Below are 7044 nucleotides of genomic sequence, written 5' to 3' on the forward strand. Positions count from 1 at the left end.
TAACTTGAAGTAAAATGCCTGGCATTGTTTTCCTTTCACCATACCTGTCACAGGAACGAAACAATCAAAACATAAATTCCAGACCTTCACTGAGAACATCCAAAACTACATCACATTGATAATGAGCTAGATTTTTAAAAACACAAGTACACACATTTTCTAAGCAGAAGTAAGAAAATGGAATTTGTAAAAATGGGATTGTTGCATAGTGGTAGAGTGGAAGCAGGGGTGAGACCTGGGAATCAATACCCAGCACTGAAAAACCTAAACCAACCAAACAGAAAAAACATACATGAACAAAAATAAAATCACTGTCCTGTTTGTGTGAGTGTTGCAAAATTCTCATCAAAATACCTCTGCAATCAGAGATGTAGCTCAGCCGTAGATACTCATGTAGCAGACACAATGCTAGATGTACTTTCCAGCACTGCAAGAAAACAACAACAACAACAAAAACCCCCAAAGCAATCCTGTAATTTGGCAAAGGAGCTATATAGATCTCTAAGCTATACTTAGAGCTGGGTGCAGGTTACTCACATCTGTAATTCTAGCTATTCAGGAGGCAGAGATCAGAGATTCTTGGCTAGAGGCCAGCCTGGGCACATTGTTCCTGAGACCCAGTCTCAAAAATCTCCAACACAAACCAGGGCTGGTGAAATGATTCAAGTGGTAGAGTGCCTGCCTAGCAATCATGAAGCCCTGAGTTCAAACACCAGTACAGCAAAGGAAAGAAAAAAAAAAAAGGTACTTAGAAACTGCTTTTGCTAAAAAGCACTGACTCTTCACCTGGGCCACAGGTGACCAAAAGCAGATGAAAGCCTGGCATCCCTGCCTTCATTTTGCATCTGTTTTGTTTGCCTTAAAACTTGGGTTGGGGGGGCGCATCTTAAGTGGTAGGGTACCTGCCTAACAAGTGCAGGTACTTGTACCCTGAGTACAAGCCCTAGTGCTGCCAAAAAAAATAAAAGTAAAAATGCTTCTGGGCTGGAGGTGTGGCTCAAGTGGTAGAACACCTGTCTAGCAAGTGAGAAGCCCTGAGTTCAAACCCCAGTACTGCCAAAAAAAAAAAAAAAAAAAAAAACTAAAACAAAACAAAACAAAAAAACTTGGGTCAGACTCTCGCTCTTACCTCTTCATATAAGCATGCCAATCTCTCAAGGATTGTCTGTTTAAAAACTAGTGACAAAGGCTGTACTGCTAAAAATCAATAAACAAATAATAAATAAATTTTAAAAAGGGAAAAAATTTCTTATTTTCCACACCTAATTCCAGGCCCCATTTCAGATTGTTCAAAGGCCAAACACAAATCTTTTTCTTAGAAATTTGTAAAAGGACAGGGGTGGTTGTACATGTCTGTAATTCCAGCACTCTAAAGGCTTAGGCCAGATAATCACAAGTTTGAGGCCAACTTGGGCTACACAGTGAGATCCCGTCTCAAAAAGCAATAAGGACTTCTTCAGGCCACTGTGCAGAACCAGAACGGAATAATGATCAACCAGACCACACTTTGACTAGGGCTGCTTAATTACGCAGCCGCTTTCCCTTCCCCAGTTCTTCCTCTATTCAAACCTAAGCCTCACGTCTGAAGATGAGTTGAAGTGCTTCCTTTGCCTCTTCCCCACGTGACTACGTTGATTAAAATCCTTTCCCACCTTTTTGTCATTACTTCCTTTGCTTCCTTTGGGGTGCGTAGCTGGACCTCACATGTTGGAACACCACCCATTCCTCCCCAGCAAGGTCTCTGATCTCAGACCCCAGGTACAGCAAGAGCAAATAAGCAATCGGGGATGGCATTTCAAAAGCCAGGCTTCAGCCCCACTGTTTGCAAAGCAGGCAGTCTCCAAACAGAAAGAAGCTACTGATTTGGTATTTTGCCCACGGTCTGGCACCACTAAGGTTAACTGGACACTTGTCAGAAGATGTGTTTTCAAGTACCAGCTAAGCATTGCTTTCCTTGTGACCTTCTGAAAGTCACACAGATTCTCTGGGCCTTGTTTTTAAACTATAAATTCTCATGTAGTTCTAACTTTATATTTGAATCGGTTATAGAATTAAGGCCCATGCTTTTCTTCTTGTTATTGAAATGGCTCTTCCAAGGAATCCGTGTCACCAGGAGAAACCAACATCATCTGCAGAGGATACCATCGTGACTTGCAATAGTTCAAGCCAGACTTTTAGTATGAGTTAAATCCAGTGCCATTAATCAGATCCTTTTTCTCTTCTTCTCTCTCTAGACTCATATACTTTATCATAGTATTAAAATGTTATGTGGTATCGTAAATAGATTTTGTAACTAAATTCTTTCATGTAAGGTCACTCAGTATACTCACTTTATTAGCAAATTAATCTTAATATTTATATGTACAAGTTATTAAAATTTCATTACTAATCATTTCCAAAGACAGTATTAATTAATAAGCATTCACTATTCAACATTATGATACCCATATTTGAAGTGCAATTTCTCTTGCTTAAATTACTTTTCAGTGCCACCAATACTGTCTTGAAACATGGGAAATTTATATAAATGGCACATAAAAGATGGTAGACTTAGGATAAGCCCTATTCAGGTTCACGTTCAGATAGGTCAGTGCATTTGGAATGTATTAGTTGGTCTCAGAGCTGTTACTGTAGGCAGATCACTACATTTATTCCTGTTTTGTTGCCTGTCAGTACACTTAGTGTAAGGCTTGTAAACCATCAGCAAACACAGAACTCCTGGCTTTCAAGTTGGTATTTTTCTTCTCTCAAGGTGCCTGACAACTCTTCTATCACTTTTCTTGCTATGTAGAGTTAAGTGAATGTTGGGGTGGTCTAACCAATTACTCTTTTGTTGTTGGTAGGCGTTCGTTGTTTTGAGACAGAGTATTGCTTTGTAGAGTTTGAGTTGGCCTCAAACTCTAGCCTCGGCCTCCTGAATGCTAGGATTATAGGTATGGACCAAACTTCCTTTTCTTGCACAGTACTGGGGATTGAACCCAGGGGCTCTCACATGCTAGGCAAATGCTCTGCCCCAGTACTACATAGCCAGCCCTTTTTTAAGTGGGACTGGGATTTGAACTCAGGGCTTTGTGCTTGCAAAGCAGGCACTCTACTGCTTGAGCCACACCTCCAGTCCATTTTTGCTCTGGTTATTTTGGAGATGGGGGGGGGTCTCAGGAACTATTTTTCTGGCTGGCCACAAACTGCAATTCTCTGAATCTCAGCCTCCCTAGTAGCTAGGGTTACAGACATGAGCCACCCATGCCTGGCTATAGCCAGTGCTTTTTGATTCTATTTTGAGACAGGGTCTCACTAAGTCACTCAGGCTGGTCCTGAGACCTTCCTGCAAGTAGTTGGTGTTAGTGGAAAGTCAGCACAGCTGTCTACTTTGGTCCTGGCATCTGATGAGAGAATTCAGGCAAGAGGTGAAAGTACAGTGAAATGATAGCAAAGTTAATTAGGATCAAGAGACTGAAAGTGGGACACCTCTAGAGTGAGAGTAAGTACGAGAATGCCAATTTTGTTTGCCCTGGCACAAGTTTTTATTGATGTGGAAGAGGCTTGGAGCTCTTCTCTAGAAGAGTCAAGGTCTCCAGGCCGGGGTAGGTCTACAGATTTACATTGAATGATTTGTTGGGTCCACCTGACTCCTAGGGTATGGTTTTCTGGTCTGGGTCTTTGTTAAAGACCTATTTTTCCAGGAACTGTTTAATGCCAACCCATGTTAGGGTGGGTTGGAGACTCAAAAACATCTTGTGACATCCCATGACGTTGGTGGGCTATTTTGATCTCAACAGAGGCTGTTAAGAGTTGGAAAGTTTAATTGCCATATTTTTTTTTCTCAGAGATGTTGAGGAATCATGCATTTTAGGTTTCCTTTGCATATCCCCATCAATCATGGCCCAATTTCTCCTTAACACCTGGGATTATAGATATGCCCTGCAGCACCAGCTCTGACTATATTTATTCTTTTTCTTTCCTTCTTTTTTAAACTAGAAATTCAAATGACATTTCCTTAAAACTAAATAGTGCCCCCCCCAAAAAAAACCCCACAGAAATCCCTACCTTCACCAGCCTAGGGTAAACATGGTAGCCATTAACAAGATTGGAGTATTTATTCTGAAAGGGCATCTATAGAAGGCAAGAAAGGCTTCTGCCCAAATGCTGAAATGCATGAGAGTTCTGGGCACATTCAAAATTCCCTGCCACTGTTAGCTCCTGTCTGTGAACGACCCTTGATCTTTGATCTCTCCTCTTGGGGAAAGCTTTAATGGTGGGGAAAACCATATTCCTAGTGTTTCCTGGCTCTCTTTGGCTACTCTGACCACTGAGAGGTGCCCAAATAATTGAAATAACAGTGGAACATTCATTTTCCTTTTCTACTGGAGGGGGGCTGTCTGATGAAAAACATTGTCACTTTTCTCTAGGTTCCATGTTCAAGTTTGTTTATTTATTATGCAATGCTTACAGGACAGGTAGAGAATACAATATTCCTACCCAAATATATTTCTTTGCTATTTTGAATTGATTATTCTGAGAAACTGAAGACTCTACAGTAATAGGAATGACTCTGAAAAGAAATTCACATCTATCTACATCAGGAAGCAACGGAGGCATTTCTGTCTGTTATCAGCCCCCCAACTAGTTTTGGCCCAGGAGGGATAGCTCCACAGGAAGAAGACGTGGGGGTTCTGACATCTGGCCTTGCAGAGATGGCCTCAAGTAGCTGTTACATGGGAGATTTCCTCTGTATCACAAGACAACCCTGGCCAACCGTACACATCATCCTTCCAGTCTTTCTCAGAATGAGCCATATCCCTTTGCCCTTGAAGCCCAAGCCCAGTCCATTTAATCTTATAAGGTCAGACATATATATCTAGTCTATGAGTTTAATGCTCCCATGTCTGAAGCATGTAATACAACTTCTATGTTCTTTTTCTCATTATCTGTCTATTGTCACTTTATTTCATAGACTAAAATTACTGAACTCACAGAGGAATAAAAAGAGTACATTTTAAACTTCCCCACTAATACATAGGTCAAATGTAAGACTTTGAAGACTTTCTGTAAGTTAGAATAATTTTCTATGTTCTATCGGTAAAAGGTATTTTCTGTTTTCCACTTCTCCATTTCAGTTAGCTTATTTGAATGTCACATGCCCTTGAAAGAACTCAGAAGTAGAGGTCTGGTCTCCAGGTGCCTACCACAGGCTGTGTACTTACACTGACTATAGAAAGAGGAGCCAAAGTAAACCTACGCCATATATATCTCAGCCCAGGCAGGCTCTGAGCCTGGTCTGTATTTTGAATGTGGAGACCATGGAGTGAGAGAAAAAGGGAATAACAGAAAGAAGCAGAGTGCTTCTGATGTAAGAAGGTATCAGGAGTTGCTTGCCTCAAGTTGTAGGATCTGAATGTGATGGAAGAGATAAGTTGTTATCAGAGCTTGTCTCAGAAGACCCTGGTGGATAAGCTCTCAGGTCCTTGTGTCTCAGAACAAAGCATTGGACAGAGACAGAATACAAAGCAGTAGAGTTTTATTGACAAGAAAGGAAGGCTGGTGGCCTGACTCAAGAAAGTTTAGACACCACAAAAGAAGTAGCAGTGGGCTCTGTGACATCTGGCCAGATCTTTTCGTTTAAAGAGCAATTTACAGATTGTAATGGCAAACAGAGGGAAAAATCGGGGTGGCTAGGGTGATTGACAGGTTTGATTGACAAGGTCTTGTTATATACTATGGGATGTTCTGTGTATGCACTTATGTTGATTCCAGGTTTTTAACTGTATTTATGAGATGCGACCAATATTCATAAGGTCTTAAGTAGAGGGTTTTACTTGATTGGTCAGATTGAGGACAGATTTCCCTTTACTGGGCATGCACCAAGTTGGGTTTGAATGGGCCAAGAGACTCCCTTGTGTTTTGGGGAACTTACATCTGCAAAGGAATTTACAGTTGAAAAGAAATTTACTGCTGGCAGAGTGGCTCAAGTGGTAGAGCACCTGCCTAGCAAGTGTGGGGCCCTGAGTTCAAACCCAACTACCACCAAAAAATAAGTAATTAAAAAAAAAAAAAAGAACTTAAACTGAGGGGATGTCCAAAGCTGTTACTAGGCAGGGACAAGGAAGAATTCAGCATGGGATAGTGACTTTTTGCTGAGGAGAACAGAGTCCTATGGTGGGTTTTTCCTTTTTCTGTTACTAGCCTGCCTCAAAGTGAGCAGGCTCTGCTTCTTGATAGGCCCAAAGGCTGGCACCTTGCATTTCCATGATGCAATGCTTCTAGGGAGAAACTCAAAATGGAGTAGGTTTGATTCAGAACACTTAAGCAATGGGCTGGAGGCCACGTTAATGAGATCTCAGATCCACTGGCAACTCAACCTTTGAACTGAGCTGCATGCATGCTCACCCTGTAACAGATACTTAGAAGCTGATTTTGCTGAAAGCAATGCTCTTCACTTGAACCTGCAAATACTCTGCTCCTTTTGTATCTGCCCTTGCTCTGAGACATTCTCTCCTGCAACCTTATAGTCATAGGACTGTAGGACAGGACTGATGGATAAACATCTCATGACAGGATTTGAAGCTCCTACCTGGCACCAACAACTTTCTTATCCTACCTGACCCCTCCCACAAATCTTGAAATGATGAGCAATAGGGCGCCATCTTTGATCACGCTTTGACCAGGAAGGTTTAATTGTATGTGACTTTCATCCCCAATTCTTCCTCTATTTAAACCTAAAGCTCCTGTATGCACCCCCAGTGCATTAATAAATCTTTCTCTGCCCTTCCCCACAACTTGTTCCTTTAATTCATGTATTGGAGTGAGTGGTTGGAGCTGACATATTGGAATCCCAAGAGACAACTCTGGACTAGAACTCAGTTACAACCCTGCCACTGGCCAGATTCAGGTTGACCTTTGAAATAATGTTAACTGCTGACAGTTGTAACAATGTTAACTGACAGCAGACCCCTTCTCCCCACTACCCAGACACCACACTACATCCAATCCCTTTCTTACAAAACAGCTTAGATTTTGCCAGCACCAATCATAATTTCTGACTCA

General features: G+C 41.6%; 1 non-coding gene across 1 annotated transcript; it reads left to right on the forward strand.

Annotated features, from left to right (window-relative positions):
- The first annotated feature begins 5169 nt into the window (after positions 1–5169).
- Positions 5170–5303, forward strand: LOC141422281 (small nucleolar RNA SNORA51). The gene has a single exon (XR_012446874.1). It is a non-coding gene; the product is annotated as a small nucleolar RNA SNORA51 (small nucleolar RNA).
- Positions 5304–7044: the final 1741 nt, after the last annotated feature.

The sequence above is a fragment of the Castor canadensis genome, chromosome 3 (genome assembly GCF_047511655.1).
Source record: "Castor canadensis chromosome 3, mCasCan1.hap1v2, whole genome shotgun sequence".
Taxonomy (NCBI): Eukaryota; Metazoa; Chordata; class Mammalia; order Rodentia; family Castoridae; genus Castor; species Castor canadensis.